At 44.7% G+C, this 25413-nt stretch overlaps 1 protein-coding gene across 1 annotated transcript in view; it reads left to right on the plus strand.

The window, feature by feature from the left end:
• The first annotated feature begins 13464 nt into the window (after positions 1–13464).
• LOC131266777 (dual oxidase maturation factor 1) overlaps positions 13465–25413 on the plus strand; it is a 32558-nt gene continuing 20609 nt past the window's right edge. The window contains exon 1 of the mRNA XM_058269414.1: positions 13465–14050. The gene's annotated coding sequence lies outside the window, so the exon portion shown is untranslated. The remainder of the gene's footprint in view (positions 14051–25413) is intronic.

The following is a 25413-nucleotide window of genomic DNA, read 5'->3' on the forward strand; positions in this document are numbered from 1 at the left end:
TTCCACATTCCTTCCTCGCGTACTTTGGATGTCACGAGGAGGAAAAATCATCCCATATTGTCATAGTTCAGCGCAAACCGAACTCTGCCCTACGCCACGGTGATGTAACGTAATTATGTTACGATGAGGAAACCCAGCAATAAAACCAGGCACTAAACTGAAGCGCCACGGTCGGAGGCCAACAAAATTCGTTTTGCTACCAACCAGATGAACCAAAAAGGGAGACGCGGAGTTAACCCCGTAAGCCACCCAGCGTAAGGGCTGGCCCCGCGTGGTCGAAGGGAAAGAAAGTGGTTTGTGGTCTTTTGAAATGGCTCTCCCGATATTCGGTAAAGTTCACTGGAAAAGCTCATGCGGCCAGCGGCGTCTAATGCCAGACGATTGTGGGACGTTTTCCTCAGGCGATGCAGACATCAAGCGCAACATTCAAGAGTCCATCTAGACAAACCATTTATGATGATGCTGCCGTCGCCCGGTCGAGCGAAACGAGCAGAGGATCGATGGGCCACGATCGTCAACCGTGTGATTAAGTGCGGCACTTGATCTTTCCAAAAGGCACGAAATGCTCACGCCTCTGGTCGGTGGGAATCGGTCAATGTGCCGCGATGCGTTAGCTGATAGGTCAGCGCAGCGTAACGAATACCTTTGCTCGACGTCCGACTTTTGAGTATCCATGATTGGAGCAAATCTAAACGAAACACGAATGGTGAACGATGTAAGGGTGAGTGGGTCATCACATTTTGGTTTTGTTCCTTACTGAAATGGTTTTTCTTCAGCAACATTCAATACCTTTTAACATAAGAAGTCACCGAAGAGGTTAGCCTTTTTATCCTAAAACCTATGCTTGTGGTGACATTTATGAAAATATCGCAGAGTATTTTCTAGGCTTTGTGACGTACTAAGCATCTTGATCTTTATTTTAATTTTAACGACTGCAATTTTTAAGATAAAAAGAAAAAACGGTTATCTTTGTCGGTCCGGTTGGTCCTTTGGGTTGAACATCTGTCCAGCCGCACCTTGCGAGCAATATTGAGGACAGCACTTTGGCGCATTTTTATCGCACGTCGCCAAGAAAGGCAGAGGTTAAACCTGCTGCGAGATATCATGCCACGCGCGCGCACATCGACCTTACGAAATACTAAGATGTGCGAAACAGTTACGAAAGTCCACCTGCGTTCTATAGCCCTAGGGTAGTCACGATGGTATGGAAGATGCCTCTTATTCAGGGTTTGGCAGACCTTAAAATATAACATAAAAGACTATGCACTAACTTACATCCTATTGCGTGAATTTTACAAAGCAAGTTTTTTTTTGGAAAAGAGTTAAAAAAAACACTAAAAACTAAAAACGAATCTGAACATCGAGGATTGCGAACCCCTGACAAAAAAAGGTGTGATGAAGATGCTCAATGCTGTAGCTGCGTTGAAGATACAAGTAAATACATAAATGCAATTAATGTCGCTTGTCTCCTCCTCCGAGTACTTACCTCTGATGTGTGTGGCAATCGGAGGCTCACTTGGCTTCAAAGATACTGCTCGAAGTGAACCTAGACTATCCGAAGAACAGAGGCACACATGAAGCCAGATGTCAACAAGCTGGAGCTGATTTTCTCGTTATCCGTAACCTCTCGGTGTCTTAGCCGGTACTTGGAAGAAGCTGCTGTGCCGCATCATCTTGAAGCTGGTTAGCTCCCCGGTTGGCCTTTGCAATCAGCAATGATTGACCCCTCGAGAATTTCGAACAGAAGAAATAGCGGTTAAAGAATTGGTATCCCACCGCGGTCAGGTTCCAAAAGTGGTTCCAACAGTGGCTCAAAGGAGGCTACTCTGAGATGTCGAATGCGTTCCAACATCTCCCATCAATTTCAAGCGTACATACGCGTGATGAGGCTTCACTTATCACAAGCATTACACAACCTCTTCCGTTGCCACCACAAACTCAACTTTGACTTCTTCTGCAGAATCAATATTGATCGATTATTATACCCCGTTGTTGTCGGGCGGGTTTACCGACCAAGCGTGCAACGGTGTTCGCAATTAGCAAACGGATAATTAATATGTTCAATGTTTTCACGCCACATCGGCGGCGTTTACCAAGGGTGTTGATTACTTAAGCAATGCGTAAGACGTTGGATCAAATCGTAAGGATAACGAAAGGGAGAGGAAAATTTGTGTTTGAATACAAGATTTAGGGGATTTTATGTAATGTTCTCACGGTCTGTGGAGTTGCTGTTAATATAAGAAAAACAATATTATTATGTTTTTATTTTTGTTGCAAATGCGATCTAAGTACATTATGTCAATATATCGATTTGAAAAAACAACTTACAATATTGTAGCTTTATCATGCATTGCTGATGACATTGAAATACAAATTACACACACCTCTTGGCTAAGTTTAAAATCGTCTTCGGCTATAACTAGATGGGGTAATTATCAATGTATGTCTTCAATAGTTGTAATAGCTTCTGCAAGCAATATAAACTTTCCTATTCTTTGCAATTAGCACAAACTGTTGGCATTATTTAATGTGTTTTTACAACAACTATGGTCATCAGTATAACACGTGTTTATCGCTCTTTTACTGTACGGCTTGTTCCACAAATAACCTTCCATTTACGGGTTTGATTGGATTTGTACCGACGCGCCATAAAATAAATCTCCCTCGTGGGAGTTCATTACACCTACATAAAATAAAGTGTACCGCGCACAAGACCGCAAGTGAGGCTACAAATGACCTACACGCCAAACATGTGTATTTCGGCACACTTTGCACGACCTGTACCACTCCCCCGGGAATCGCTTCATCGGTAGCGTCTTCGCATAACATGGCTTCTGCAAACGTTACTTCAAGCACGCGACAGGTGTTGAGGACCCGTTTGGAACCTTCAGTTGTGCAACAGACGGTCGTCTCCATCGGCGATCCGTTGGACCTTCGACTGCGCCGACCTCACCTTCGACTGCAGTTCGCAGGCTCAGGCAAGTTTTTGGGCTCCCCTTGTCAAGTGCCCCAAAAATCGATTCATTTTGATTGCCTTCCCCTCCCAAAAAAGCTCTCGCTCGCGCCGACAAGATGATCCCTTGCGCCCAATCACCCAATCTGCCGATCGCTGATGATGAGCCGTGATTTGTACGCCTTATGCCACGGTTTGTTGGGTTTTTTTTTTACTTACCCCCCCGTAATCCACCATTCTCCATCCCGCCAACGATGGGCGTCGAAAAAAAAGCCACATCGTTTTATTGCTCCAGGGGTTGATGGGATCAACGTGTTTCGTCCACCGAGACCTCGTTCGTCTGTTGGCTCATCTTACCCTATGCCAGGGGGAGGGGTTTCGTCGGGGCGTGGACGTTCATGCTGATCATGCGTGCCGATTGTGGGCAGACCGAGCTGATTTTGGATAAAACGATTTCGCGGGTTCAACGGTCGCTCGTCCGATTCCGGGCTCGTCCTTCCCTTTTTTGGCCACCTAAAGGCAAAAACCCCGTCCACAGCAGTGTACGTTATGTATTGCATATATCACCATTTGAAAGCACAATAATAAATCAGTTTTGTGGTCTCCTTCCCCCGTAACCATTTCTAAAGTGTGGCTCCTGATCCTGTTGGATTTCAGAGCCACGGTGAGCAGTCGTGACCTGCCAGTCGGTGGGTAATTTGAGCGTGTAATATAATTTATGTCCGTTTTGATTTGTGTAACGCTATCAAGATGGTTCTTCAAATGTCAAACCACAAAAAGGAATCAAACCACCTCGCAAACCCACGTAGAACATAATCATTCGACCTCCGCGGTGGAAAAACTTCTGCAAAACTTCCTAACATCTAATAAAGCCTTTCTCTTTTGCGACCACCGGGTTGTTGTTTAATGGTTGTTTTTTCCTTCTTTTTTGTATATTTCTTCAGCTCAGTCACATTCTAGCGAGCCGGTCGAGCGCGCACAAAAGTAGTCCGTTCTAATTTCTGGTGGAAACCGAAAAAAGTTACTAATCCAAGCAAGCAACGCACTCCAGGAAACCGTCTCGGATCAGTGCTGGCTCGACGTTTCGAGTCGTTTGGTTCAATGTCGGTCAGCCTGCCCCGGATACGAGGCAGGCCAGTTCGAGTGAACCCTCCAATGGGTAGGAATTTCTTAGGTTCAAGGACTCTGTCTTCGATCGCGGGTTGTCGTTTGTGCCGAGGCGTAATAAATTCAACGTTTAGTTCGAGTGCTCGAAGAACCACGACTTTAGCGTTCACGACCAGGAGAGCCCAAAGGGAAGTGGAAGCGATCGTAATTGAAGCACAAATTTCTGCTCGATCGCGAATGATGACTTTTAATCGTAGTATGCTTTGATTTATTTTATCCTTCCGCGCGTTGGAGCATTGCCCTTTTGCGTGATCTTGTGTTACGAGAGAACGTTTCGATTAAGCATATCAGAGTAAATAATCATGTTGGAATGATTGAGAAGAAGAAAAATAAAAATAAAACAAAGAGGGGTGGCATTTAAATTAATATAGTTTTGAACTTATACGAAATACAAAAAAGTTTCAATTTCATGATTAATTGAAACAAGTAAACTTTACAGTCTTGAATTAAAATAAATTACCTTGATCATTTAAATTCAAAACACTTTAATGTACAAAGTAAAGTGTCGCTCCCCCACAGCAGAACAAAACCATGAGTCACCGGACGTAGGATCGAGCGGAGGGAACCTTCGGTGCGCTGGGCGGTTCAATTGCGGCCCACTGTCGGCATTTTATTTGCCGCTCCGCGCTTCCGACATTCTAACGGTAGCACGTGAGTAGGAAGTGCTTTGCGAGAATGAGTGACATTTTCCGACTTCTAACGCGGAACGGTACAGCGAGCTGTTCCGTTTGAATGCTTACGACGTCCTACGCGCTCGAGATTGTTTGGATAGGATTAGGTCGACATTGGAGGATAGAGATCATTAATGTGTTACGAATGAATCGATGTTTATTATGTATCGATCTATAGGTTGTTTTATTGAGTTGGAATGTAACGAAATTTCCATATCATAATTGCTGTTAAGCAGATTACTATATTAAAGTTTTTTTTGGCACTTTATTAGCAATTATATAATAAACTTAATATAAATTAATTGAAGTTGGTTTTGGAACAAGTTCGTTCCAAATAACATACCATGATAATCATTAAGGATCATAGCAAGCCCTTAACGCAAAGGGAAAAAGTTTAATAAGCCCCTAACAGGCAGGCATGACCAAGACAAGACAGTCGTTACGCGAAGAAGAAAATTTTATTTGATTTGGTTCACCCTTGTTTCTTCCCTTTTTGTTTTTTTTTTATCTATGAATGCAAACGAACATTTTACTATAAAACGGTCTGTTTTTATTCAAAAGCAATTGTTGTGCATAGTAATGCTTGTATCAAACTTTCTATTATTATTATTTTAATTTGAAAGAAGTGAAGGAAGAGAGGGAACAAAGATGCTGCAGGTGATGAGCATCTTCACTGATGAGGTAATCGCTTTATGTTTGCGTTAATTAATAATATCGCGAATCATCATTCGCGAGTAAGACAAACCACGCCTGTCGTCTTTGAAATGGTGCCACACCATCGCACTCGCATCATTTGTTGTGTTCTGATAACGCCCGTTCAAATTGGAAAGGTGGCAGCTTCTGTACCACCAGGCTCCGTGATATTCCTTAGCACAATCATAAGAAGCTAAGTCATTGTCGCGATCGAATGTGCTGAACATTTGATTCTTATGGTACTCCATCGAATTTCTTAGTGTCCCTGAGTAAGTTCCTAACTTCTTCAACACATACAACTCCGATTCGTTCCCTATCTCAAACTCATCATACTTAGCGTATCCGTAGTTTCCATAGAAATCTTTCATTTCCACCAGCAGTTCATGCGGTCTGTTTTTAGTAATTTGATGTACGTATTCCAGCCCGAGCCAGAATTCCCCGCACAAATTCCCAAATCCGTTCCGGTACTCCGTCCAATTCCTATAAAAATCGACCGAACCGTTGAACCTATGCTGGATTACAGTCCAGCCGCCTTCGAAATTATTTTGCTCACAAAAGACCTCGAATGGTTCGGTGTTTACCTCAATTTTGATCATGTAAGTATCCGATATACTGAGAGCTTGCCGACATGAACTCACTGGATGCAAAAAGTTAAGCAACTTAGTGGTGAATTTTCCTTGCATACTAATATTTCGTACCGAATCTGTAAACATATCAAGAGTTTTCTTGTTCTCTCCAAGTTCCTTGAGCTCAGTTTGGGTCTTTGCCTGGATGGTTTTTGTTTCATTCATCAGTTGTAGCTGCATATTGTCCATCCTGGAAATCAACTGATTCTTCACATCTTCAAAGTTGGTTCGTGTAGTCTCTTCACTTATCTTAACAATCTGCAAATCAAAAAAGTTAATCATTTTAATTTTCTAGACCGTATCGCCAACACCATTTGCACGCTTCCTTTCCTTTTTCAAAGAGTTTTCCATTGCGTGCATTTTTGTTCCGATTTGCTTTTCATGTTCGGTTAGCTTCTCTTGCAGACGTTGTTCCACTTCCTATAAATAATTGTAATATTCCTCGATAACCTTTTGGCATATAACTGAATTCGTAAGATTTCAATTCACCTTCAGCGAACTCTCCATAGCTGTCTTCATGGTGTTTTCCACCTCTTGCAATTTGTCTTGCAAGTAATCCAGCTTTGTCATTAAAAGCTCCATCTCGAAACCTCCTATTGCCGTTGTCATTCGGGCTGATAAAACTACACCAACACACAGCACCAACATATAACTACTATTATTCATGACTTTCAACTTGCTGTAATTCAAAGGACTCAATCGCACAATCGGAACGAAAGATGAAACACGACTGAGGATCGTGCGAATTCGTTTAGCTAAGAAAGACAAGAAATACAAAGAACTAATGTTGATAATGTGTTCTGAGCGATAACGCGTGCACAATCATCACCAACACTGAGCCAATTAATTGCAAGCATATTTGGCAAAAACATATTCTTCCTGAGTGATCCATAGCTTTATGGTACACAACAGCTCTTACCAAAAGATGAGTCGAGAGCGTGAACTGATTATGTTATCTCTGACGGTAATTCCCAGCTTCGCTTTCTGACTCGTCAAACGCTCAAGGCTCGTTGGGGGTCCGCGACTGCCGAGCGGTAGCGCCAGCTTGAAAATTGGCCCATGACCCGTCTCTCACAACCTCGACGGTATGGATTCGAAGTCCAACCGAGACCGGATCCTCCCATGTACGAGATTACAGACTATCAATGCACACAAAGGGAAATGTCTCGTAAACCCTTGACGGACAAGCATGACCAACAACGTCGTTACGCTAAGAAGAAGAAGAAGAAGAATTACTTCAAACATTTCAGAGTTGCGTGTAGCAATATCTAATAGCTCTACTTTGCCACAGAAGTTTATAAATAAGCCATGTGCCTTGCAGAAGCTTAAATTGCCGCTCGCTCAACTGAAAATTGTGAATGATGCTGGAAGCTACGATCACGTGGCCCCGTTTTACCAAGTTCAGGACTGTTCGCCGCAAGGAAAATTCAGCTATCAAACGCATCACTCCTAATCTGCTGGGAAACCTACTCCCCTGGCTGACCAGTCGTGCGAAAATGCGCATCGCACCGAAAACGGTCCCGGGGCATCACGTTTTCCATCTCCATCTCTGAAGCGCTCCGTAAACGGCTTCGGAGAGGGAGAGAGATTATAAAAGTGCGAGAAACTCGAAACAGACAAGAAAAAACCCGCCGGCAGACAACCTGTCCAGACGCCAAAGAAAACCACAACCAACTTGTTTATTTTATTTTTATTTTAGTTGTGTCTGCATTTTTGGCTTGCGCAATAGATTGTGTCCCTGCAATGCTGCCCCGAGCTGAAGATGAGGAAACCTCGGCACCGGGGGGGATCGTTCAGCCCGGTTTGACTTGTTTGGGGCTTGGCTGCTCCCAAGTCGTCATCGGTCCGAGGTGGATTGCACGACAAGTGGACAAACGCTGTGGAAAATCTTTCACCCTTATGGAACAAGCTCGGTGCACTGAATTGGAATTTTGGCAACACATTTCCTTAGTAAATTGCTTGCATCAAATAAATTCCTGCTTTAACCAATCGTTGAACACACAGGTTTATTGAAGAACCATTTCATTCAGCCAAATAGCTTTCACTTCGTGTGGCTGATAAAACACGCACTTTAACGTACAAATCAATGACCGTATGGTCTCGCCAATCATTCTAACTGGCTTGGCACATCATGGGCTTAGTTCAGTTCGGTAAAGAAATCCGCAACCATTTAACGGTCTGCATGCTCGTCAAACTTCTATGTGTCTAAGCTCAGACCAGTCTGTCGACTTCAAGCCAACGATGAAGATAGGTAAAGTGCTAAATTTAGCACGACTGGTATTGCTTTTATCGAGATAAAAATAAACACAACCATGCTGAGGTATTTAGATTGAGGTTGTTGCAATACATGCTGCTTCGACCCAAATCATGACGCAGCGATGGCAGCAAATCTATACAACTATTATTTTGCATGTCAAAAAGCTTGTTATATAATTCATCAGTCATAAAATGTTCATATGTGACTTAAACTCAACACGATTAGATCATCTTAAAACTTTTAGTTACTTTTTGTAGCTACACAACGCGGCATTCCAAACTCATGGCTCGTGTTTTACAACCATCCTAACCGATTCTCACGTTGCTCTCGGTCCATCTGCAACGTGACAAATTTGAGCAACCGAATACGATTAATATTGGCGGTTCGCATCATCTCGAGCCGCTCGCCGAAGCGTTCGTATTACTTTTAATGAAAACATATTGCGGCAGCCCTCAAGCTTCATCAATTGCGCATGCGATCAACATCGCCATCAACATCATCATCAGCAGCAGCAGCATCGCCGTTTTCACGATGTCACGATTTTTTTTCCCTCTGGCGGCCTGTTTCATGTTTCCCAGCATCGCGCGGAGGAATGTGTGCTCGGTTCTAGAAGTGTTTGTTATTGTTCCGATCCACACGTTGATACTGAAGGACAACAATCAGGGTAAGTGGCACTGAATATAAATGCTTTGAGATCAATGTTTTGGCTGAACGATAATAAAAAAAATGTGTTTTTTGTAGAGTTGAAAAGAAATACCGTATGCTTCGCATATCTTTCATGGGTTGTTAAAGGATATATGAACTCTCTTTTTTGCAATTTGATTTTCTTTCAAAAAAATAACCCTAGGGGTTGCACACATGTGCGCCACAGCTGTGCCAATACTACCACACGGTAGCCTGCCGACACGAGTTTCCGTTCAGAACTGAATTGATTACGGTACCGTGCGCCCGTGGGTGAACCTTTCTTCTCACCGTACGTGATATCAAGGTTTAGCAGGCGAAGTTCAAAGCCGTTCATAAGTGTGTCTGGCCTTAGGCAAGGTTTCAGCAGCTCTCCTTGAGTCGGAACACAATCTACAGTTGCACGTTTTGCTTCATTCGTTCGCCACAATCAGAAAGTGCAACCGTTCGCCGCTCGCGATTCGCAATCAGCCCGATCCGTTCACTTTGTCGTCGGACGGTGGAGGATAGATCAAGTACCGAACACAGTGGCTCGATAAGGCGGAGAAGACATAAAAAACATGATTTATCACAATCCCATAGCGCCAATCCAGCGACAAGATAATTCGGCAGCGTACGCTCAGTTGCTCAGAACAAAATACTTCAACGCTTCGTATGGATATAAAAGCGACGAACTTCGCGTCGCTTTGAAAAATGAGTAATGCCTTAAAAGAAGAATTCCAGCTGCAGTCGGCTGAAGGCCGCTTTTAATCACTGCGATATGTTATGATAAATGTTTGATGAGTCTTTTCGTATGCAAAAAATCCATTCTAAGCAACCGACCGGTGATGAATATTCAACAATTTATCTGCGATACAAACCGATAAGTCCACTTGACCATCTGACCTTGAACATTCCACCTCGGACTGTATTTTTTATTATATTTTTCATTTGTTTCATCGTTTCTACTCGTTCTTCTCTTGCCACTCACACGATTACAATCGACCAGAAATGTTATTTGCCCAGCCTGGTCACTACATCGGTAATCGCTCGGTGAAGCGTGATGTCCGGAGTTCAAAATCCAAGTTGAAGGACGTCAGGACTTTATTGGCCCGCGCAGTCATTGCGGTCCACTTTGCTTTCCTCTCTTGAAAGAGCGGTTCCGCGGAAAGGAAGCTCCGAAATGTTCGAAAACACGTTCAAATCCGAAACTCCTTGCGTTCGCTCCAGTTTTTTGGTACATCCTATAAATGCGTCGTCCACATTGTTTGGAGCTTGTTTGTCTCCGTTTGAAGAAGGTCAAAGATGGGCTGTAAATACGAACGGACTAAACAGAAATTTCCGTCAAAAGGCGGATGAGTGTGTGGCGTTTGTAAAGCAACGCAAAGCTCGAATAAATAATCATTACGGACGATGAAGGTCAAATGAAAATTAATACTACCGGCTAATGTGACGGGCAATGTAACTAGAACTACTTTTTCTGATAATTTTTCTAAATCGTAAATGTACCTACTATATATTTCATTCAAAAATTGATTACAACTATCATCAATTGCTTTCAAAATAGCAATCTACTATCTCTGAAATAAGGTCATATGGATAACAGTTACAAGAAATTCCATGCAAATTGTTAATTTATCTTTTAATAATACATACGTACAAGATTATTATCACGAAAAACATGTCACAAAAGCATAGAAATTAATTCGATCAAACCGTCCAACAACATCCGACCATAATTCATGAAACGATCGCAGTCTCCGTTCGATTCTCACAACACGTCGTTCATGCTCCATCTCGCAGTAGTGAACGCTCCGAAGATCAAATCTCACTCCTCACTGTCTCACTGTGTCGTATCCAAAAGGGCAAATCCAGTTTGTGACGTCACCGATCGTTCACGCTGGTCACCTCTCAACCTGCTGCGCGTTTCACACAAAAGCCCTTCCTTTTGCCTCCCCCTTCCATCAACCACGCAAGCGCACGCGGAAAAGCTTTCGGTTGCGGGCGCCTCCATCGGCAGGTCCTCCCTGCCGTTCCGCGACCAGCGCACCCCGCAGCCTGTGACCGATCGTGACCGAACACGGATGTAGCCGTCGCGATGTTCGGTGTGCGGCGTCGGCGGTCGCGGCAATACATGTTTGCACCTTCACCGCGCAGTTCCGCAAATTCCCAGGAGACACACACGGAGACTTCCCGCGGAGACTCGCGTGCGCCATTGTGATCGTGTCGCACCGTGGATCAGCACGCGCACGTACACATCTGCAAATCCGCGGCACTTAAGACGCGATCTTCGGTTGTACCAAAGTACGCACGCACACTAACGGCTTCAACAAATGCTGTGCCGATCTTGCGGACGTGATCTTTTTTCCGCAAAAAACAACCCCAACAACCCTTAGTGCGGCGCTGGTTCGGTGTCGGTTACGTCGGCGATCTCCTGCGGCCGCCACCTGCCCGCCGCGGCGCCTTCGCTTGACGGGGATCGCGACTGTGTGGTGGTGCGGTGCCGTGTCGGTTGTTGTTATTGGAGGTGGCTCGCTCAGGCCGCCGAGTGTGAAGTAATATTTTGTACAAAACATTTCGTCCGCGAGGGAGCATTTTTCAGTTTGAACAGAACATTCGCTGGCGTCGGAAGCGTACGGGGTTGCTTCGAGGTTTTTGTTTTCATTTAATTATTTTTTTTTCTAAGTCCTTTTTCTTTCCGCATTTGCGTTTCGTGATCGACGACGTTTGTTTACGATGCTCGTTGTGATTCATTGTGATTTGTTTTTGAAGTTCATCGAGTTTTGCAATACAACAAATGTGATCATTTATGAATAATTGTACATTGTTCAGTTGTTTGAGGCGTATTGCGCTGTTCACACAAACTTTACGAGCCAAATTGCATCATTGTGAATTTATTATTTAATACGCAAGTAAAAGTGAAGCCTGAAATGTGCTTGTTGGATGCCTTCTCCAGGTCCATTGTGTGCGTTTTTGTATTTTAGTGTGGTTTTTTTCTTCTGTTGTTCACTTTTTAAACCGGAATCATTTATGCTGCTCGCGTTCCTCCCATTCTACTGACACACTTCTTTCCGCTTCGCTGACTGGGGCAGAAACATCTTCCTTTTGCTCATCCGTACTCTCCGTTGCATGCGGGTTGCATTTTCGGTTGAATTCGTTCGCAGCGAGAATCCCTTTCGCTTTCCTTACCCACTTTTCCGACCGTGCCGTCGATTTGCAATCGATGAAATAATTTCACCAAACGATGTAACGGTGCGAAAACCCCTAACCCGTGGGCCTGATATTACTCAACCCAAACCTGGGCACCTTCGAGTTCGGAGAGTTTCGCTTTCGGTTTCGGTGGCTTCCTTTCTCCAACGCCGCTGTAACGGGACCACGCTGGGAAGCGATTACGCGAGGGCTAGTCTATCTTCCGCCCATTCTGTGGTTTCGCGGCCACCGATATCGCAACGGAAGAAAGCATTGGGCCGCAGCAAACCCAAGCCTGGAGAAAAAGAAGAGGTGAAAAACATAAAAATAAACACAGCCGGACGGGTTGAAGTGAACGAAGCGAAAACGGAAAACGTGTTCAAGGAAAGTGAAAATATAAACCTGGCCCTCATGCAACACCCCCCAGAGCAACCCAACGGGGGGAACGGTTGCGTTTAAAAAAACCGGTGGTTAGCGAAAGGGGATGATGCTGTAGTTGCACAGTCGCGTGTGTTTTGTAATAGCTGGATAAGATAATCAGCCAAACTCAGCGTTGCTTCAAAAGCTGACTCTAACAAAAACGGAATAAAGAGAAAACACTAGCATTTTTTTACCTAAAGAAAATTTAGCTAAACATGGTGGGGAAGATGCATACAAACCAGTCAAACGCATGGATCATATAACTGATGGATTTACCTTTTTAATGCGTTCGAAAAGTTTAAGGCACGCACTTGGCAGATGAAGTTCCTTTGCTATCTTCCGTACAGTCGTTGGTGATTAATGTCTGTGCCTGGGATGAAAACTACTCATCACCTATATGGAACTGACCACGTGTTTTGACTGCATAATAGGTAAGGAACTCGTTTACTTTGCCTCGAAAAACGAAAAGAAATGTACAACCTTTCCGCATGCAACTTCAACTTTCCAGACCCGCATGGAAGTGTGCATTTGTGATAAGCAAAAGTTCGAAAGAAGATGACGCACTGTGTGTACGATTCATCAAGGGTTATCCGCGTGAACGAGACGGGATTGACGGGAGGGAAGAAAAAGTGTGAAATTGTATTTCTAAAGGTCCCATTTATTTTGCAGTTAAATAATACAGAGTGCAAGTGAGTGAATGAGAAAGAGAGGAGGCACTCCAAGTGTGGAATAAAAAGGGATAGTGCAAGCAGAGAAAGCGCACCTAAGCAACCCATGCGATTATGTAAAAGTGTTTTTTCGAGCACTCCATATCTCGGGAGGCTGCGGCTTAGTGGTGAGTGCACCCAGGTGAGCGAAGGTGAAGCCCCGAAAGATCTCGTGTATCCACCCGGAGTAGTGTGGCTTCACGGGGCGAGTGTTTAGTGTTCTGCAAGTGATTCGAAACGGTGCACCAGCGCGTCAGCCCGGACTGTGCCCCGGTCGACTACCCTCCGTGTAGTCTTTGGTTTCTTCTCCGCGTCCCGTAACCTGCTGGGAAAGCATCTGTGATATTTCAGTAGAGAAAATCACACACTAATTGGCGGCTCGGTTTCCCACCGTGCGGCAAAACGAACGCAACGGCACGACTCCTGCAGAAGAGTCCCGGTGTCAGTGAGTGTATCGATTTTGTGGCTGTTCGGTGCTCGATCAGTTCTTCTCGTCAAGTATTCAGTGGAAACAAACCGCAATCCGCGTAATCGCATCACATTTGTCGCCATTTGCACCAACCGAGCAATTATCGCACATCGCCACAGTGCGCTTCCGAGCGGTGTGTTGGATAATCCGCCCACCACAACCACAACAACATCAACGAACGCAGTCCGTCTGGATCTTCCCTTGACAAAGCCGGCTTTAAGGCAAAGCTTCTACGAAGGTGAGTAACGCAAACCATCTCAAACGTAGTGCACCATACCTTCCGTCGGCGGCGGAATACTAAAGGGTTTACCTTTGTTTGTGCACGGTCCGATCGGCGTGTTAGAGCGCCATTGTGTTGTTTATTGATTGTTTCATTTTTGTTTTTCTTATTACACCGCTTGGGCCAAACCACGTGCAGAGGCGCCATTGCTTTGCTCGGTGGCGCTCTCACGCTCTGTTCCCTGTGTAGGTTATAGTCCCGCTTTTATGGTAGCTAAAGTCTTATTTATCTTATTATAAATTAGCTTCACACAAGTTGTTCCAATCAACAAGGTGAACCGTAGCAGGTTAAAAATATATTTAAGTTTATTTTATAGAATGCCATTTCAATAAACATATCTATAAAAATCTATAATGTATTATTCCCCCAGCCATTACACTTATTGCACTGTTTTTAACCATAAGCTGAACCCAGGACAATAAAATAAATGTATGTGTTAGATCAAGGATATATCTGTAAATGGTAGACGTTTAATTTTATTACCTTTTCTTGTTTAGATATTTTTTGCCTCTTAGTACATGAATATTTAAAAAAAAATCGTTTCAACCTTCTAAACATAGAAATGAAAATAAATTTGAAAGTGGCACCGTTTAATGAAGTGTAACTTTCTCTCTTCATATATGAAAACGCTTTTTAGATTTTAATACCTGTCCACCAGTATCAATATTTACTTATTTATTTTAGTTTGACGGAACTTTCTATTAAGGTAGTGTCCCATAGCTAGCCGATAAATGAAATCATAAACCTCGACAAAGATATGTAACATTTTTATTGCCCAACTGATTAAATGGGTATTAAATTGAATTAAAACATAGGCAGGATAGATACTTACAACATATTGTCAAGGGAGTTGCTGTCAATTGCAGCTCATAGTGAGGAATTAATCTGACATGGACAGAAAAACTAGGTACTTATCAAATTTATATTCAAATTGTCCTTATATTGAAACATCCATTTCGCAATATGGAAGCGAAAACACGTTTTTGCAAACATTTTGTTAGGTCTTGCCTGAGCTGCTCTTCCTAAGTTGTCGGCCATTGGAGAGTCGAAGTAGACAAACCCCAACACGGTTACTACTCACACTTACTCAAATCCCTGTAAGCGCTTCGCGACTTTAGTACGAGATGCGAAAAAGAAACACTAACCTCACATTTACATCGGCTAAAGGTTAGCCGTCCGCAAGCTTCCCGTCCGAACCGGTAGCGTACGGCCATATAATAATGCGGTGCTGGCTAACGAGGCACCGAGAAGGCACTGGAACGGGCATTATAGCGCTACGCTGAAGGCGTCAAGACTGCCGTGCCGTTCGACACCTCGATAGTGTCCGAACGGAAACGGTCACCGCGGGCTACTTCCCGTGGCGATGTGCAGATATCGAAAACGCACTCAGAAGAGGTACGTACTCTGAGGTGTGGTAGAAGGAGCGGAAGAGTGTGGGCTGTGGCAGCGAGCAAGGAAAGAATTTATATATCCCCTGTAATTTAACATCTTCCATCATGGCTCGTGGACGGTTTGAAGGTTAGCTCGCAGAGATGGTCAATCGTACCATTTCGCGGATCGATGGACATCGACGCGTTGCTTCGAGTGGAGTTTGATCGATCATCTAAAGTAAATCTGTTAGTAAACAGAGAGTGAACGAATGAAAGCGTGTTCTATGTTAAAAACCCCGCAAAACAGAAGGCATGACAAATGTGTAATCTTCGTTCTAAATAGCATCCTTGGGCCACTTTTCAACCTGTGCCAGAAACGGCAATTGATCCAACGAGTACTGGATGTCGTCCCCAGTGTCGCGCTTTATAATCCGTTAAAGATTAACTTTGTCCAATGCACCTTTCCGGATCAAATTGTCCCCTACCGTGCAGAACGCCACCGACAGATGCCTGGTAGCGCGCAGGTCATGATTAATTTAGCCGACCCTGGCCAGCTTTAAAGAGGCTTTTGTTCGCTGTTCTCTCTTCCCGTGGTGCCGAGACTTTTGGCCAGGGGCTGACCTGAGGTGCAAGTGAGCGAGCGAAGACTCTGTCCACCGGAGTGTTTCATTAAAATTTCAAATGAGACGTCTAGTGGCGGCCTAATAAGCACCACGCCAACCGTGGCCAATAGTCGTTGGGGGCAGAGAGAAAAAAAAGGGAAGAAAAAAGACGCGGTAATGTTAATCAACAAACCCGGTGGTTCTGGGCATGCCACAAACCGGTCGCGCTGCCGTGTGATTGTTGGAGGGTATTTAATTGAAAATTTTACCCTCCACTCCCTCCGTCGGTGCGGAGCCACGGGGTCGCAATTAGGAAGGGCTTCACCAACCAGCATCCACCAGGCTGGGTCGAATGGTTTACACTCACAAACACGCGACCTGTGCGATTTGTTTGTGCCCACGGGCCACCCCTATGGCTCTGCTCTACCCTCCCCCTGGTGGCTTGCGGTCAAATTGTTCTTCCCCTCGAGCCACAAATCATTCCGCGTAGCTTCGCGAAGATTTTCTCTCATCGTTCATCGCTCGGAAGTTGTTTCGATTACCATTAACTCGCCGCAAACCGAACGGCCCGTGGTGGGAAATCTTCTACTCGAAACGTTCTCGAGTAGCCAACACACACAATGGAGACGCCTGGCCTGGCCTGGACTGACTGCGCGATTAGTGCCATTTTTCGCGAACAAAAGCTTGACCAAAGTCAGCGCATAAGCATTACGCGGTGGTTTTCACATCGTTTATTCCCCTCAAGATATAAAAAAAAAAGATCGCAAGCACTATGATCATACTTTGACATTTTCTTGTTCATTTGGGAAAATCAGTACGATGGTAATCAAGTTCAAATGTTTACAAATAAATAAATGTGTGTTTTCACTTGTTCTATTCATTGACTTTGTTGTAAAGCATTCTTTCGGATTGTGATATCAGTTGATCCTGTAATTATGTTACTTTGTTATCCAATTGAGTTTAAAATATTAACATATTTCTTGTTTAAAAACTCGAAACAAAACTATTTCATCAAACAAAAAATTGTAGACAGCACGAAACATTTCCAAAACAATTTCTGTTACAAGCCAAACTTTTCCTTTTCCATAGAAAATTATTTTATATGACCAAAGACTAACTATTGATCTTCACAGTTGTTAAACTTAATAATTTTTTTAGTTTGTTTAAAATAGTATAAAATTAGGAAATAATTGTAAATTAGTAATCAAAATCAGGTACTAATCAGAAAACATCACACAACTAAACCTAAACCGAGCAAATATTTTCTAACCCGGTCTCAACCGACTCGTCGCCAAATCGTGAAGCTATCGAAAGCAACTCATCTCCCGGATGCACGATAATCTAAGGTCAGTGGGCCAGATGCAGCTCCGCGAAGCTGACGAGCACTACAATAAATCGCAACGGCTAATATTGTGCGGCCCTGTGGAGCGCCGGCGCAATGTGCGCCACCATATCTCGGCAATATCTGCTTGACCAAGGCCCCCGAGCGCACGGGGTTGACCTTGGGCGCTCGTTGAAAAATAAAATACCGCGTACCGGCCTTCCTCGCCTCGCCAGCGCCAAAGTCTCATCCTGATGTTCTAAAGGATAAGCAAGCGAGCGCCATTTGCAGCCATCGACAGCGCGGGATGCGCTGGAAAACGAGCAGAAAAACGGCACAAAAGTTCGCAAAACGACAACGGAAAAGGGTAGAGGCTGACGGAACCGCAAGGGTGTATTCTGGCGGCGCAATCCGCCGGCTTCGTTCCGGCACACTTCTGGTGCCATGCTCATCAATAAAACATGAATTGACGTTGCCGGTGGATGCTGGTGGGATCCGTTAGGCGCCGCAATTGGGGTCCCCCGGGGAGGGAGGACCACCGGTTCGTTGTGGTCGCTCGGTCATGAATACATATTTATGCAGATTCATGTCTTTAAACGCCAATCGATGCGCCTTGCCTCGCGCTCGACCGGTCGATCCGAGATTGTAATTCCTTCAAATTGACATCAAACGAAGGAACCACCATCTGACGATGATACCCTTCTCGGTCGGATCAATCGTTGGCAGGGTGCGTGTTCCCCCAATTGTCATCCAATTAGGCATGATGACTCGAGCTTCAATTTGCTTCACCATAAACGCATCGTATGTTGATTTTTTTTACAGAAAAATTATGCCCTTTAGAATCTACAGGGCAGAATAAACATGGAGGTTATATGGATTATTTTGCAATAATTTTTGGATGGATAAATGTACATTTATTTGACGCACAAATAAGGGATTTATTTTTTATTTGAACGATGCCAACATAACTTAAAATTGTTCAATAAATGAAGTGAAATATTCCATCTAATGTTTTTAACTTAATTTTTTCATTGATTTTACAAAACTGCTACTTCCCATGTTCTGGTCGATTGAACAATAAGGTTTGCCTAACAGTTCATCAAATTAATTGCAAACCTTTCCATACATTTATCTTACCGATTTTGTCAAGCTCCCATCAAACAACTCAATTGTCGAGTTCATTATACTTTGGCACGCAAATTCGCAGCCATTGGCCACGGAATCTAACTGTAACTGCGCGAAGTTGGCAGTGCGTTCAACCTGCCGCCACCGAACGTCACCCGGCGAAGGTCAACATGCCAAATTTACCCCACGTTCAATCAATTTCGCACGCTGGATGGCGGTTCGTTCTCGTGCCGGTTATTTTAAATGTACGAATCAATTTGGCCCGCTTGATGTCGGAAGCCGGGCGGTGAAACAAAAAGGGTAAATAAAATCGAACACATTATGTGTGCCCCCCCTTAAGACAAGATCGACGAACTCGTCAAGGACCACCCCGGGCGGCTTCCTCGTTGCATGTAATTGTGATGGCAGTGCGTATTTTCAGCTTGTGTTTCTTCCTAAAACAACCCCAAACGACCCCGACGACTCCAAATTGATGGATAATTTATCGGGTTTTCGGAACGATTTGTAGCCGGAGGGCAAAAAAGAACTCCTTTTGCACTATCAACAACGTCAAACTCGTAAATTATGTTTTAATGTTAGCGATCGGGCCCAAAAAAACAAACAATCTTAATGTGCGTTTATCTTTATTGCGCGCGAGAGTATTTTATCGTTCACTTCACTGCAGGCTAATTTGCTTTTCTTTTCGTTTTCGTGATTACATTTCCCCGCGCGACGGTTTTCGATTACGCAAGCACTATCACGTTGCTTTCTTTTATTTTTCATTTATCTTTCATCGTCGTCGTCGGCGTAAGATTTGGATGTTTACTCACTTCATTAACAAGCGCATGGCACCTAGACGTGCGCCAGCTTTTACTTGCAATTTTCTCCCAAACCCCCCGCCGGATGTTATGCTGGCTCGTTTCGATCGTGTATCCCGCCGTTTTAAAGACACCGTCGTTGTACGCACGTCCCAAAATGGGCTACCGTGTGAAATTTATTTTCGTTCGAAACCGGATCCTTGCCTGTTTTGGCCGGACACCTTTGCAGAACGTGTGGAAACCAGTGCAATATGGCTAGGTTCCCTTACGCCACCGTCTAGTCCGATCGTGATCGTGATAATATCTGATACTTTTTTTTGTTTAATTTCATCCAATAAAATACGATCCCTCATTAGGGTCCCGAACTGTCACACCGGATTGCAACATTATTTATCACCTCTTGCATCGAAGGACCCGTTTGGATACGATGGATTCCGGTCCAAAGTGCCATCTACCGAAACGGCGCAGTCGTGCGATCGGGTCCTATCCCGTGCATGACGAACCGACACGCTGCTATGCTGATCAACCGTACACAGCCCCGTTTACGGTTCGTCTTTCGGGGGGGCCAGCAGTGAATCATTTTCGTCAAATGAGCCAGAGGTGCAACGAAAACAAACATCGGCATCGGCACAAGAAGCAGGGGAAAAAAGGAAAAAGAATCCATTCCCCGGTGGAGGAAAAAGAAGTAAAAAGCTCCCAGCGCACCAAACCACATAACATTAAATCGCTGTCACGATCGCGTACGGAAAAGTAAGGATGATTGGTCACGATCGACGGACGCGCTTGCGACACACCGATGCGTTGCGAAGATCGCCCCGGTGACGACGGTTTTGCCTACCATTTTGGACTGACCCCCTGGCAGTCCCAATGCCCCTTCTGCCCCTGAAAGTTCTTTCGAAGGTGCAGATTAGTATAACCGAACCGTTGAGAAACATTCCATTCCGATGGGCAGAGAAAGCGTACGCAAAGAGTAACCAAAGTTTGGCATCCAGCATTGGTTATGGTATTTTTTGTATGTCTAGAAATTCACCAAGCACGTCTGGCAAGTGTTTGGAGATTGATTTTCGTATTTCAAATATGTTATTTTTTTCTTCCCTGACAAATCTTCTGGAAATCGAAAATCAAACGAACGGCCCACGGTTGTGTAACTAAACTGCAGTCTAAACTATTCGGTCCACCGTGCAGTGCCCCGCCCTATCGTCCATCGATATGGCGCCATCGGATTTTCCTCGCTTCCTTTCGCTCGATCTTTCCCCCGGGTGACCAACCTGAGTTACATCACTTAAACACACACACACTTTTTTTTAGTGGACCAAATCCAGACCGGAGCGGCAGCCGGTGGCCCGGAGGGCAAGAAAAATGAATCGATAATTAATTACGGCTGTTTGTTTTTCCACCCGAAATCTTTTTTTCGGTGGAACGCGTGCAAAAAGCGTCCGTAAACAAATGGGAGGACTAATTTGTCTCGATTGTGGTACCGGGCCCGGCTTGGGTGCACGATGTTTTATATCATCACGGCGCTAATCGGTGTTGCAGCACCAACGGACCAGACCCATCGCCGGTGGACCTTCTACTCGAGCCCAAAAAAAAACCAAAATGGTGGAAAGGGGCAGCTTTTCACCCTTCGACGTGTTGTGCATTCGTTTGGCATCGGCTATGAATTAGAGCGGCCTTGCTCTAGGCCCAGTATCTTCGCTCAAGACGAGCCGCTTGTACTTCTTGAGGCACTGTTTTACTTTTTCCTTGATGTATTTTAACTTCAACTCCATTAGATGGCACGGTAGATGGCAGCGTGCATCACGAGAGCCTGCCAGTACAGCTCAATCGCTCGATCGAGCTGCAAATGAACATATCAATTGTCAATGTCTCGTGTCAAACAAGACGACAGCCAACAGCGGTACCGACATCACTGAATTCTTGGTGGTTTTTCTATTCTAAGGAGCAATGATGCAAACCTAAATGGAACACAATATTGCACGGTTAGCATTTTTATTATCAATTTTTCATCAGAATTTTTCACTTCAGAAAATCGACGAATGTTGGTTGCATGATAAATTTCAAATCAGGAAGAATATGGTAATCATGCTCGATGGGAGATTATTTTAATGTAAAGCAAAAGAAATTGCTTGCACCTCATCTCAATTCATCTATATTTTACAATGAGAAGTCACTACTTATCCAGAATTAATAATGAGAGATCGATTAGCAATCGTTAAACTGGAATTTTAATGCGATCAACTCGTTTTAGGTCGATTTTCAAGATAAAAAAGATTATTGTTCTGAAAGCTAATGAGTAAATTTAGATGGCTTGAATAGTAAACTTTCAATCAAGACGGTCTATCTAATTTTTATGTTTTTATTCACTAACTATAAATTGTTATTTTCATTTCATGTATCGTTCGTATATTTTTTACTTCTCACCCAAAGCAACCCAATTGATGCCTTCCCTGTAAGATTGCTAAACCGACGAGTTCACAGCTTCTTATGTCGTCAGCCACATTTAACCGCACGTTGTTTTCGAAATTTTCCTTTCTACCCGCGAGTTACGAACTCGCGTCTGTGCGGTTCCTTTTGCAAACGCATAGCCTCACTCGCATTCCTAGCACATCCGGTGCATAGCTCGCCCGTTTGCCTATTACAAATGCCAAACAAAAGCTATCGGAAACATCACCTCAAGCCATCAACCCAAACATCACACTCTGCATGTGAAACCACTAGTGTAACAGGGATTGGCCCACCGCTCGCCGAACTACTCCGCTGCCGATGGTTCGGTCACGGTTTGCAGAGTCGAGAACAGGCAACAAAAATACACAACGTAAAAAAAAGAACGTAGATCTAACGTAACAAACTGTAAATTAACTTCTCCTTTTCCGCTTGTTATTTTGCGCTCCGCTGTATCATTGCTCGCCTGCCAACGAAAACAGATGTTTGCTGCTACATTCAATTTACTCCCGTTCGGTGATCGACTTTGGCGTGGCCGGGAAGGTAAAGGGTATGTTCGCTTGCGGCTCCTTTCCTCATCCAGCTTCTTTCCCCACACGATTCTGTGGCGCGCGGTGTTGCCCCGGATCGGATCCATCCCGCAGCAATAACGTTCACCAACATTTGTCTTTGGCCAGTTGAATAGATATTTTTATGTGCGAGCGGAGGATATCATTGGGGAGATATATGGTATCGATGACCACGGAATGGCTTTTGGGAGGCAGAGAGGTTGAAGTCGTCATGGTCGGCGCCACTTGACGCAAGCAAACCGTGGTGCAGGAGCGAACCTCAACTCCCGGAGCGAAGAGTTACGAGCTGACATTTCACCTTACGATCGAGCTGCTTTGGAACCGTACCGGATCGGAAGGGCGAAGGCCAGTCGATGGGATATTTTAAAGGCTAGTTCTACACTCGAAGCATAAGCGCATACTAACTGCCGCTGAAGTAATTATTTGCCGCCGTTGATCTTAAGAGCAACTCCCTCCGAACGGGGGAGTTGCTGACCACCCCAAGTACTTTCCGCCCGAATTCCACCGATCGCTCTTGTGAACGTGGGGCGATTCATAAATCATTATCATTCCCAATGCGCGGTATGCTGTGTAGCGTTGCTGTTGACGTACCGGCGCAACGGCTACGTGAGCAACTGCGCCCGTCGTAACTTTGAAGGTTACCGTTCGTCCATTGCCTGCCGGACTTTTGAATGCCCTGAACGTTGGTTCTCGGTTTCCGCCGCCATGCTGGTGGTGGTGGTGGTGGTTCCTGCGTATGCGGAAGTGTGGACCGGCACGTTCTCTTGCACGTTGGCCGACACACAGACGGCAGTGTCGGTCGCCACTGGACCTGTAAGTTCTCGTACGTGTGCTGTATGTCGCCCGAGGCGTACAAATGAAGTTCTAGATATTCCGGCTACGCGCAAGCACCTAATCTTCAACCTGTACATTTGTGTACCGTAACGACTGGAGCGAACGATTCCGGAAATATGTTGGAATAAGTGGTTGGACAGTGCCCTTTACTCGTGACACTTCATGCATAAGGGGACAGAAGTTCTGAGCAATGAAATACTTTTAAATTTAAGGATGGTAGGACAAATTTAGGATGGTGGTTCCTTTTAGATATCCCAAATGTGATAACCAGAAGGTTGTGTAATTATCATTTAGTTGTCAACTGAGTAAAGTCGACAAAAGAACCATCGTCTATAGCGTTATGGCTGTAAAATTCCACAACTAGTATCAGGTACACAGAATGTAAAACAGATGGTGCTTCATTTCCATTCTCTTCTGGAATTCAAGAGATGGGAAACTACAATTATAAACCACCCACATGATGGAGGAGGTTATAAACTTTTTTCAAAGGAACAACAAGAACCAAGTAAACCAGTTGTGGTACTGGGTATATGTGCCATCCAATGCGCCAAGGAAGCCGTAGCTAGGTCAGTATGGTAGGTACACAAAGTCACTAGAATTGCTGAGCCATCGCACCGCATGAGTACACTGGAAGCAAAAATGTCAATTAAAGAAGTGGTGTTCTATCGCGTACCGCCGTCAACGGCGACATTAGGGCTTGCGCGCGGTGGCAATGAAGTCGTCCTACAGCACCCAACACATGATCATCCTACTCAGCTCGAAGGGCTCGAAGAGGCGAGGGCCGCTTGGGGGTCGTAATTTGAGTCGCATGTGTACGCGCGCCTGTTACAGCCCTTCTCGACGAGCTCGGCCCTATTTCCCTGCGAGCAAGAGGCGAGGGATAATTATGTACCCTCAAGCCCACCGGCCTGGCCACCGTTTTGCAGCGGCGCGGTATCATCGTGTCGAATCGATCGGTGATTTAATATTACGTGACTGTCCTTCGCTGATTGCTGCCGTTTTGCTGCTACCGGGTACCCGGGCCAACGTGGTCGTATATGTCCACACACATCGCGATGATATGGCCCGCGATGTTGTGCGCGTGGCCCGGCCGAAGGCTGCCGATGGAGTTCAAGGCCTGCGTGCCTGTGTGAAGTCACCGTTGCGGAGATCAGCGATTGGCAGGTGAAAACTGTGCCCGTTGTTTCAGTTCCGGGAACTTAATTCACCTGTTAACTACCGTTCTAGTTCTTCCCTGAAGCAAGATACGGAAATTGCTTTACGAATATTTGATGATTCATGAGCAGAACATGGTCACGAAGGAAAGGATTTTGCTGAATTCTGCGAGTCAGGCATGTTATGAACCAATATTCTCTGAAGACAATGATGGTTAACCACGAATTACTTCAAACCAAACGCGATTGAATAGAACATGTCATAAATGATTCATTATATAGATTTTTGTCGTAGGTACTTAAATTGTATAAACAGATGTTCTACTTAAAATTTTGTTTCATATTTCGTCAATCCTTTAATTCCCAAAGCTCGATTATTTATACTAATCACTTTGGAAGAATTAAAAGATCTTCTCACCTAGAAAAAGCGTTTTGTATCAGTAGCCTGACATCTAAAATTGATTTGCTGCTTTAAAATTGCTTATATTTCTGAAGATGCATTTCCAGTATTCCTCAAAGATACATCAGAAAAGCAACGCGTTCATAATTGGCACTGTTTAACCGCATGCAAATGTTGTTCTCCACTTGGCAAACTGGTTTCATTCCTCGCACACTCTGGAAGCGAGCAGTAAAAAAACCCATGAGTAATGCAATATTTCCTGCTATCACCTCAACTTGTCACCCGCCAGTATGCGGTTATCCTCGACGAATGTCATCGGCGCCGGCATCCGTAGCTGCTTGAGGTTAAGTGCCTCCGTTGTGGTGGTCACCAGTACGCTCCACCACCGGATGCCATTAGCGTCCTTTGCCGTAAAAGGAAGCCCGTCCACCAACATCCCGCTCTGTTGGAGTATGGAAAAAAGCAAACCGCAATACAGCCGGACGCGCCATCGAACTCCGCCAAGTTTTGCACAGAGATTCCTGTACACGACGGCTACGGCTTCGTGCTGATTCCGGCTTCGCGAGTCCACGAGACGCACGTGTAAATATTCATCGATCCGTTCGAGCGCCTGGGTGACGCACAAGAGCGCGCAAGGACACGCGAGCGTAGCGGACGGCGCGGATCGAATTCTGTATTGGTTCGATGCCACCGGAGCTGAACACAAT

The sequence above is a fragment of the Anopheles coustani genome, chromosome 2, assembly GCF_943734705.1.
Source record: "Anopheles coustani chromosome 2, idAnoCousDA_361_x.2, whole genome shotgun sequence".
Taxonomy (NCBI): Eukaryota; Metazoa; Arthropoda; class Insecta; order Diptera; family Culicidae; genus Anopheles; species Anopheles coustani.